At 35.9% G+C, this 11,257-nt stretch overlaps 1 long non-coding RNA gene across 2 annotated transcripts in view; it reads left to right on the forward strand.

Moving 5' to 3' along the window:
- LOC134475579 (uncharacterized) overlaps positions 1-10,813 on the forward strand; it is an 86,928-nt gene extending 76,115 nt beyond the window's left edge. For both annotated transcript variants that reach the window (XR_010046752.1, XR_010046751.1), the window contains 2 exons: positions 1,669-1,759; positions 10,668-10,813. This is a non-coding gene — a long non-coding RNA (uncharacterized LOC134475579). The remainder of the gene's footprint in view (positions 1-1,668; positions 1,760-10,667) is intronic.
- The last annotated feature ends 444 nt before the right edge of the window (positions 10,814-11,257 follow it).

Consider the following 11,257-nt stretch of genomic DNA (forward strand, 5'->3'; position numbering starts at 1 on the left):
GCATTACTAGGTGGTCTGCAAGACTCTATTTTTCCTGCAATCCATGACTGTAATTTCAGGGCAATGGCAGATTTGTAGACATTTTTATAGCTGGCAGTTGGAAGTTTCTGTAAGTAGAGCTACCCTAACTGTCCTATTGGTGTCTGTCTTAAAGGTAGACAAGGTTGGTTGGATAAATTCAAAGTTAATGAATCTTTTATTGCTAGTTTTTAGACACTTCTTAATTAATTAACATGCCCATATGAAGACCTAAACAAGGAACTGACTGAAGTTGTAAGGTAATCGAGCAATAAATATAAGTGAAGTGATGTTAAATTTTGTACTGATTTAGTTACCCAGTGGTATCAGCATGCCCAGCTTAGAAGGCTTTATGGAGGCACAAAAAGAATTTTCTCCTGAAAAAGCAAGTTGATCACAACACAAATATGTTTCCATTTATACTTTATACTCCTGAACTACATATATATAATAATGAAATTAGAACATATTAGTGTATATGAAAAACTGCAATAGAAAAACTATAAAAAGGTGTTATGGATTAAAAGCTGGTGGTCAACTTAATGCCAGCTGGATTATATCACCATGGCACTGAGTGTAGATGTACCACCTGAGGAAAGTTGGCAGCATAAATAGAGATGTGGAGAAGGAGAAGCTATTGCGTTGAAGTGCATTGAGGCATTGTGTGTTCTTCTACGTGTTGCTGTTTGAGCTGTTAGGTTCTTCTGGAGAAGTTTTGGTCCTCACACCCAGCATTGTCCCCTGGCTCTGGAGGGGAAGACATGTGTCACTTGGTCTCCTGGATGAACTCATCACGCTGGTTTCCTGGCATATACCTGACTGTGCTTGTTGGAGGAGGAGTTTGTGGACTCCGTGTTGCTGAGCATGGCTGTTGTGCTTTTCAGGACAGTCCTGGTGTTTGTTGTGAGTGTGACTTCTCGGCTCCAGCATAGAACCCTCATCCCACCAGCACAGCTCTTTCACCCAACTGGTATGGACTTTCTGGCTTCCCCCACTGACCTTTGGGCCTTCCCAACACGGATCCGTTAAGAGACTGGCTGGAGTCCTTCTTGTGGGCTCTGAATCTCCAGTTGGACTTGTGGGAGGCATTGTTGTGAGCTCTGGGTTTTCATCTGGACTCATGTGGGACGTTGTTGTGGGATTTAAGCCCTTGGCTAAATATTCTGTCTTTAGTGTTGCGGATAGATTTCCTGCAGTTTCTTGTTAACTCTGGGTGACCATCATAAAACAGTATTATAAACTCCATGTCTTGATTCTAATTTTTCTCTGCACAATCCCTGACTACAACAAAAGGATTAAAGCAACTAATTTAGTAACTTAGCTCTATTAAAGTATTCTTTTAGCTAGTTTCAATGTTTGTGGGACAGCACCTTTTCTTTCTTTTTCTTCCTTTTTTTCTTTCTTCCTTCCTTTCTTTTTTCTTTCTTTTTCTTTTTCTCTTTCTTTCTTTCTTATCTTTCTTTTTCAGTGAACACAACCATAAACTTTAGAAAATGGATAGATTCTTATAAACACCACCACCAGCAGGGATGTTCTGCTCATTTAGAGACTCTTATTATAAAGCTTTTTATATTCTGTTATACCACATACTTTTAATTCCTGAAAGTTCTTGATTTATTCTGTCTCTATAACTTTTTTTTTCTTTTCCAGAATGTCACATGAAAAGAATCATACCATGTGTAACCTTTAAAATGGGCTTCTTTCATAGAGCAGAATGCATTTGAGATTCACCCCTGCCATGGTATGTATCAATGCTCTGTATTTTTTTATGCTGAGTAATGTCATATTGTATGGAGGTTTTATACTTGGTCCATAGATTTACTTTTCAATGAACAATTATAATGCCTCCAGTAACTGGTAAAAATGAAAAATGCTAATGTAAATATTTATTTAAAAGATCAATATTGGCAATATTATTGAGTATTGATACTTTATTATATCTAAAACTACTACCCTTTTTTAGGTAAATAAATAGAACATAACTTCTTTCAATTAGTCGTCTTTTATTTTCTAATAGTGCATCTTTTTTTAATTAAAAGTGTAAAATAGGGCAGTAACTTCCTGGTGTTTTATATTTCAGATTGCAGTGCTTCCTGTTTTTTAAAAAATTAGTACATGTTTGCAGAACATGTAGTTTACAGTCAGTACACATGCATGATACAGCTAGAAGTTTGATGTTACCTTTCTCCTTCTCTTCTGCCTCTCTCCCTCCTTTTCTTTCATGGAGTAAATTTGTTTTACTACTTTCAAATTTCTTATTTTTTTAATTTTTCTACCAAAGTTCAAGTTATTTAACATAAATTTTGTACAAAAAGTGTTTGGTATAATTTAATATTTTAACTTTAAAAGTATCAGTTAGCACAATAGGAAGTCTATAGGAAAGAGAAAATAAGTTATATATCCACATAAGTTATATGTATGAAAATAATATTGAGAAAATATTATTAGTGCTTAAAATTTTAAAATAATTGCCTGAAGTCAAGAGCAAAACAATAGCTCTTCAGGAAATTAAAAATATAAATTTTAAAAATATACAAAAAATATTTTTATGCCACCATTATATGTGTCAACATTAAAAATGCCAAAGAATCTACTGAGTAAATAGATTTCATTTGTCTGCTTGTTTGTTGTAAATAGTATCAAGGACCCAACTGCACTCAAAACAAAGCCTGTCAATAGTATGTGTGTACTAAAATGATATTTTCAAAATACCATTAAAAAAGTGCCTTTTGTATAACCAAGGTCCTGAATGAATTTACAAGGAAATTACTTTAAAAAGCAGTAACATTAAAACCAATTTTAGAAAGGAAGATACTGCTTAATACTCTCCACTGCATACCATGGCACGCATTTACCTTTAAATATTACTGTTACCACTGCCAGCTGCATGACTTTTCATGCCACTGACCCTGCTCTTTTTCCTTTTTTTTTTTTTTCTTTTTTTTTTTGGTAATTACTTGAGGAAGGCCTCCCATAAATAATCATGATCCTTTTAAATCTATTTCTTTCTTCTCAAAGTGACTTAAATATTAGAATTGTTTTTTGTTGTTGTTCTTATTTTCATAAAAGGCATGCAATTTGCTTACAGCCAAAGCAGTTCCTGCAGCTCCTGTAGGGTCATATTGTCATTGCTTTAAACCACTTTAAATATTAATAGCTACTACAAAGTGCCACCCCGTTTTCTTAAAAAGAAATTCCTATGAATTTGTAATCAAAGTATTCAAAATTTACCTTAACTTATAAGAAAAATAGAGCAAATTTTTCTTATTTTCTTACACAGGATGGTATCTGTGTACAGATAGCACTGTTGAATATGCATTTCTAGCCTCACAAAATCAGAGTCATTATTTTCTTTCCATAAACATATTTTAAGTGAAATGAGAAGGCTTAAACCGTTTAGTGTTCACCAGAAATAGAAGTTTGTGTTTCTTATCATTCTGAAACTGAAAATCAAGCTATACAAGTGACAGTTGGGAAAAATTAAATTGCTTATCAGTGGATCTACCAAATTAAAATCCCACTTATTTCAAGATCATCTTCTATGTGATTTGCAGTGGGTGCTGATCTGTGTGACTGAAATATATCCGTAGCATTCTTTTTTGAATATTAAGAAAACATGTACTATGCAAAGAATACAAATAACATTAAACTTCTTGGTTCAGATGTATATGCCATCAAATTTTTACTTCTTAGTGATTGAATAGATAAAATGTCTATACTCTTTACACATCCAGATATTCAAGTTAGTATGTCAATATATTTTCAGCCAGGAGCTGACAGAAAAAGACTTCTTTTAAGATGTATATTTTCATATTCCACTCTATTTACTAAGTCATAACAGAATATTATGTGTACTTATTCAATGGCGACTCATTTTTTGTGGTTGTTGTTTATCCTCCATTGACATCTCACTGGCTCAAAAATTTCCTGAAGCAGTTATTTATGCATGAAAATATTCAAATTGGAAAGAAATTCTATTAAAACAATGTGTATCCCCATTGAAAAGACCTCTAAAATTATAGCAATTATTTGTTTGTCTGTATTATTCACATAATACTAGATAACTACTTTTAGTGAGACACCTGAAATCTATACTGCAATTCTTAATTTTCATTAAATGAAAAATGCAGTAGTAAAAATGAACAGATCTTTCTAGTGGATAAGAGTAAGATGGCTCTGAGTTCATTCCAGAAATGTCGAAATGATCTGTTATTTGGAGAGCACATTTTTATTGTCTTTCTGACAAAAAAAAAGTTTTGTTTTTTTTTAATAAAGATTTTAGCAGTTGTAAAAAATTTCTCAGCTTTGGAGTCTGAAAGGAAGGCTGCTGGGAGGAGAAGTGAGAAATAGAGCAGGACTTCTGGGCAATTATAAGATCTCACAGTTGCACGACAACACTCACTGCCATGGTGTGCGTCCCTTTCTACCTGAACAGCAGTTCTTCATGGTGTCAGATCGCACTGTCTGAAAACACATTGTACCTACGCAGATTAATAATTTATCACTTCATCTGCCTCCTTCTTTATTTTGGAATACTTTAACAATCTACTTCACAAGCCTTGAACTTGTCAGATATTACCTGCTTCTGTGTGCCAGTTATTCAGAGGTTTAACATAAAACAGGGTAACCGTGCAAGAGGAGAGTTTGAAAACTAAACTTCTGTCAGTCATATAAATATTAAATAGCTAAGCCTCTAAATTTTAAGGCAGTTTATCATAAAACTGTATTTTTCCTTGTTAACTTCAAACAGTGACTTATATCACTGTTTAAATAGAATGCATTGCCCATTGTATAGCTCTCCACTGTAACCTTAAATAAGGAAGCAGGTATTTAATATCTATAATGTGTGAAGACAGGAGCCATAATTATAATCTTCTCCAGGAAAGTTAGAGTATTACGGTTTCTCAAATTAACAAGATAGAATTTGGGGGGTGTGTGTGTGTGTGTGTGTGTGTGTGTACATACACTTAATTTCTTTCTCTGCAGAGGAAAAACCATTAAGTAGAAAAAAAAAACCCAATGAATTCATCAGTATTTACACATGAAAGGTTCCTGAGAAATTTAATGTTGATAATGAAAACATTAAATAATGGGAACCAGTACATCTGTGGATACCGTTTTGTGTTACATGATTTATTCTCTAAAGTTACTATGAAATCTTAGCAAAATCAATAACGATCAATAACTTCTAAACAGACAGGTGTCACTAAACATTCTCTTAGCTAAAATTTGACATTTTTTTTTTGTACTGAGAACCAAACTCAGGACTTTGCACTTACCAGGCAGGCTCCATACAGTTGAGCTATATTCCCAGTTCCTCTCTCAGCTAGAATCTCTTGAGCTTGTTCAGTTCAACATCCTCCATCCTAAATGTCATCAGTCTATCCCACACCACATTTCTTGTGCACATTCATAAAAGGTAAAACAATGAGCAAACAAGGGTCTTTATTTTATTTATGTTACCTTTTTGTTCTTTTCAGATTTCAACAGACCAATTGAACGTGTGCTAGTGACATTATCTGATTAAACTAGAGATATGAAAAAAAAATGTTATGTGTGGTGTCTCTTTTCTCTGAGCTAATTGATGCACCATTTTGTTCTGGGGAAGTCAAGTCTTACTAGAGGAAGAATGATTGAATTATTCTACATAGCTTCCTATATTTTGACTCTAATCAAAGAAAAGTTGTTCAGTTAGTCTAATTTCTGGAGCTTCTAAACAGTGATGGGTAAGTTGATACCTGAGACAAGTTTTAAATTTGGGGTTGATTTCATATGCCAGCTGATGCCAGACAAATTAGCCTAATATCAGTTTTATAACCATTTTCTTTCTAGTAAGATTAAAGTGATTATACAGTGCTTTCAAGACATGCACTGACATTCACTGGAAAATATCAGTTATTTGCTCTGTTTTGCAGTGACAGATTAGTAAAGCGCTCCATTTTTGAGATGTTGCTGCCGATTGCTAATTAGCCCAGCACCTAGTAGTGACATCTATTTACTTTGCAATTTGGCAAAATTTAATGACAAGAGAATGTCTCATATCTTTGGCCCAGATATCCAGCCATCATTATTTTTCTTTAGTGTTTCTACCACAAGATCTGCCCAAGTGGGTCTGTCCACTTTTTTATCATCTCCTCTGAAGTAAAGAAAAAGAGTCAGTGTTTCAGTTGTACCTTGCTTTGCAGCCAATCTTACATCTGACACTGAAATTTATTCATCCACATTGTATCAGTATTGTGGGGAATTGTAGTTTGAGAGGAGGGTATGTTCTAGTAATCGCTGTCTGATAGTTACCAGCTGGTAAAATCGCTTGTCAACTGCAGTAGGCTTTTTGTCATGATACAGTGAGAGCAACTTTTAGGACATCAAAATTGTATGGATACAAACAAGGACAAAGAAGGCTAGTCAGGACACTCATTCTTTTAGGTCTTCTCCTTATTAGTTTCCCAAAGGTTGCTTGGCCACAGTATCACTAAATTCGTATAACCTTATATTGTTTGTTTAGTTTTTCTACTGCTAACTCAGTACAATTTCTGTGTCTTCAGAGGAGGGTTTTTAGTGCTATACCCACTAAGGAATAATCTCATGCAAAAGTCATAGAAATCTTTAGAGATCTTTTTAGTTTTCTATGATAACATTTAATGACAGCCAGTTTTTCCCCAGTTTGACCACTAACCCTGTAATGAAGGGAATATATGCTCAGAGTATTTTCTGGAGGGCTGATAAAAAATAATTTTGACCAGACCTCCATGCTTTCTGGTCCATCAATGCATCTTAAATAAAAAGATTTTGCTAATTTAAGTTTGTAAAAATATGGGTGCCAAAATTTATAAAATGTAGCAAAAAGCACAACAGTTAATGAAATGAAATTAATGAAAGATGTTGAATGTTTTAAATCAATACCATAATCTCTTGTTTTCATAAAGTAGTATCATTTCTTTACTGCACATAGTAAGAAGGCCTGGACCCTGTTTACTCTCACAAACACTCCAGTTCCAGCAGGGCCACTTAGCATGACTTTCCCCCCAAGCTCTCTCTTCTTCCCACGCGTAACACAATGCAATACCGTGAGGAAGACAGAACCCCCATGCCGCTCCCCCGCTACTGTTTAGCTTCCCTGTTACTGCGTTATGGGGGAGAGCTCAGAATAAAGAAGACATGGTTTATAAACACCAGATATTCATTGATCACAGCTCTGGAGCCTACAGTGTACATCAAAGTAATGGCAGGCAGATTCAGTGTCTGGCGAACACCCAAATTCTCATTAGAACTTTCCTTGCTGGGTTGTGATGCTTTCTTCCTGTGTCCTGACAGGAACAAAGCAAGCAATAAGTGAGCTCACTAAAGTCTTTTGTAGGAGAATTTACCCTAATCAGAAGGGCTCCACTCTTGCAGCTTAATCACCTCCCAAAGCACTCACATTCTAACCTCCTGAGAAGTAAACATTTCAACGTATGAGTGGTTGATGGAAACGTCCAAACTGTAGCAGTAGTGAGCATTAAGTTTCCTAGCTAGTCGGCAGGGAAATCCATTATCAGACGGAATTATCCAAGTTTATTTTTGGCATCCATTTAAATGATCTATTTAAACTTTCTGTTATTTCATGAAGATCCCATAAATAGAGAGTAAATGCCAGACATAGATTTGTGCAATAGAAAGATGACATTAATTTTAAAACATTCAACATATTCCTATAAGTTTATGATTTGCAGCTATTAAATTACATTTGATTTCTTTAAAAAAATACCTCACATCCTCAGAATTTTATCTTATGGTACATATTCTAAACTCAAGCTGTAGTTCTTTAGGAAAGATAAATATCATTCTTGGCCTAGAGTTCTTTCTTAATTTATCTTTGCATGAAAAAAGTTAAAATTCTCAAATTTTTATTCATGAAGAATCAGGGACAGAAGCCAGTAAACATGACTTTATAGTCTATCTAAGGTCACATAACTTGGGCTTCTACGTGGCCTTTATCTCGTTCTAAGAATCTCAGGCATAGCACGTGAATAAAATAGGCAGGCATTTGTCTGGCACCTGTAATGATGTCTCAAGAGGATAAAATCTTTCCTGCCCTGTGCTTCCCTGGAAGTCTCTGGGACTCTGGGATGGGATCACATCAAAACACAGAAGTAGAATTTATTATCACTAAACCCAACTCCTTTTCTTATCCCTTTAAGGAATTTTCACATTAACCATTTCTAAGTAGGTTTGCAAAAACAAAGTGAAAGGACGCAGCCAATTTATACTATGATACAGTGCACATTTGCCTGGAAATATTTGAACATGGCAGCCACATGTGATGCAATACTTGGACTGACCACTGAAATCCTTTGGTCTTTGCTTCCATCCTCTGCTCCATTTGGAGTCTTCCTCTATTCAAAAGAGATTGGAAACTGGGGAAGGAGATAAAATTGAACTATTTGTTCCATAAATGCAGAGAGGAGGCTTCTCTCTGGGAAACAGTGGCTACAAGCAGCAGTTTTTTCCCAGTGGTTTACCTGAGCTCCAAATACTTTCTTATTACTATTCTCCATCTCAGCTTTGCCCATGCCACAATATTACAAGCTTAAGTTATTTCCTGTGTTTTCGCTTACTCAATTTTACTTTTCACAATCAGCAGCAGGGAACGTGAAGTGAATGAGTATCTAGCACCAGTGTTACAAAACCCACTGAAGATGCCTTTATGACATTCACTGGTTATATTTGCTCTACTCTGTCACTTCCTGTCAGGTTCTGTATTGTTCCTACTAACAAACTTTCCTCCAAGCGATCTGTTACTCCCTGTTAGGGGAAAGCGCTAAACTTTCTCCTTCCTGGGCCTGACCCAATTAGGAAAAAACTGAAGAATGGTTACATTGTAAACAGGCCAAGTTTTATAAAGGAAGTTTCACTCAATATTGGTTCAAACTAAAATTATTTTACTTTTGCATATTTGAGAATTGAAAATTCTTCAGTCCAAGTGCCCAGAACCAAAATCGTCAGCCAAATGATGCACAGAAATATCAGTTTCCAAGCATTTTCATAGATAATTACTTATGTTTTACTACTTGGTAGCTCCTTGGGTTATCCTGGCTGATAAATAGTTGGGCTTTTCTTCAGTCAGCATAGGGATGAGTCTTTGAAGGATGCCAATGGTCTCAGAGTTTGGGTTCTTAACACGCTGTCAGGCTCCACCATGCGTTTCACACTCTCTCTGTCTCATACTTGCTGCTGTGACAACAGCTCAGCCTGTTCCTTGGCATCAGCCAGCCCTTTCCGGAAGTAGATTCAACCCTCCACAGTACTATCTCTCAGAAATAGCATAATTTTTCTTAGAGTTTCTCTCACTGTTTAAGTAAGCTATGTTTACTCAGAAGATACTTCTCCTTCATAAAAAGAATTTATAATTTCTGATAATATCCCCACAGAAACAAACCATGGTTTTAAAGACAGAGGCATGTAAGTATGTTAATTCTTTGGCATGTCTCACATATGCACATGCACATCCACATACATTTCAGGATTGTATTAAAAATTTTAGAATGAGTTAATGCTAGATGTTTAGGTAGGAAAAGAGTATGAGGCTTGTATTTTATTTTCCTTCGAAATTTGATATTATTCCATTTATTTCTGATATCCAAGATTACTTATAAATGTCTTAAATAGTGTTATTTTTTGCTTTTAAAACAATTTTGAGCCAAGTTTGAAATTGCTGATAGAATTTTCAGAGTATAAAGAAACACTGAACACTACCGTGTCCTTTTCATGACATTTCCACACCTACTATATCTATTGGAGCTAAAGATAATAAATACACTTGTTCATATTAATTTTAACATGTTTAGAATACATTTTTTAACATACATAATTTTAAAGTACCTCATGAGACTTGTTTCAAAAGAAAGGAACTGTGTTCCTCTCTAATGTCAGACCCAGCCACAGTATGAAGTATCTTCTGAGGTATGATAAGAACCCCTGCTAGCTCCAGCTTTACAAACTGCTTCGTGGTAACCTCTTGAACTCTCGTTGCTTCTCCCTTCTTCATACCAAAGTACATCCCTGCCTCCCCGATGCGCACACACGTGCTCTCCAACAACCATTTTCTGTGTGGCTCTAGACACTGAGGCTGGACGTGGCTTCACAGGCTTCTGAGAGCTCACTCTCAGCTGTAAACATTCACTGAGTTGAAGGTCAGATCCATGACCTCTGCAGCGAGAGGCGGGGACTGCCAAACCAGATTACAGGGAACAGAGGACATGTGCCCCAGTATTGGGCTTGGATGGGTGGATCAACTGTGTCCCCTCCAGGGACCAGCCTTGCTTGTGCCTTGCATGGCTTATATGGGCATCAAGGCAGCTACATCCTTGCAGTGTAAAATGAAGGCATGGTTAGATTTAAAACACATCTAAATGAGACCTACAGCTTACACATGATTTAATATGCTAGACACTTCCATAGTCAGACATTCATTGTTGATTATATGACATCAGTTTCTGAACTGCAATTCAATAGTTAAATAGACTAACACAATTCAATAGTTAAATAGATTACCTGGCACAACACGTCATCCTCAACACTGATTGATTTTGGAATATAACTGACTTTGTTTTCTGGAAGAAAGCAATTTTTAAATATTCATTGCAAATAATGGGTTGCTTTCTTCTTAGGTAACAACACAGGAGATCCTGCGCGTTGGAGAATTCCTTTATCAGGAAGTATCAGATTGGCCCTTTGTCCTTCATGCCTTCTTGTGAGTCAGTCCTTTCTCTGTCTGCCCTCCACAATAAATAAAATATCTATTAGTGTGAAATGACATTGTCCCTTCTTCGTTTTTGTTTTGCTGTCCCAAAGGTTTTTGATGTTCTAATATAATGTCTTTAAGTGTTCCCAGTAAGGATGAGCATCTTCCTTTTGCCAAGTCCCTGTACGAATCTTTCTGTCTCTGTTAATCTCATTTTCAAACTAAAGTCAAATGAACGCTGGCTTCTTCTCTCCTTCTTGGGCCCTGCAGTTCCCACTGGCTCCTACTTACATTGCTCCTTCATTCACTGTAAAATTATGCATCACTTAATCACAACCCTTTGCACTGAGAAATGACTACCACTTTTTCCTTGTGTAGATACAGATTTCACTTCTTAGGCACACATATCCAGACTGGATAGCCCATTACACATTTAGGTTTTATAACACACAGCTTACTTTTGAACTGAGCATAAAAGCACACCCGTTTACCAAGGGCTGTATGGATCAGGCTCAT

This window comes from Cavia porcellus, unplaced genomic scaffold (assembly GCF_034190915.1).
Source record: "Cavia porcellus strain 051 isolate PalLab524CR breed Dunkin Hartley unplaced genomic scaffold, mCavPor4.1 scaffold_4, whole genome shotgun sequence".
Taxonomy (NCBI): domain Eukaryota; kingdom Metazoa; phylum Chordata; class Mammalia; order Rodentia; family Caviidae; genus Cavia; species Cavia porcellus.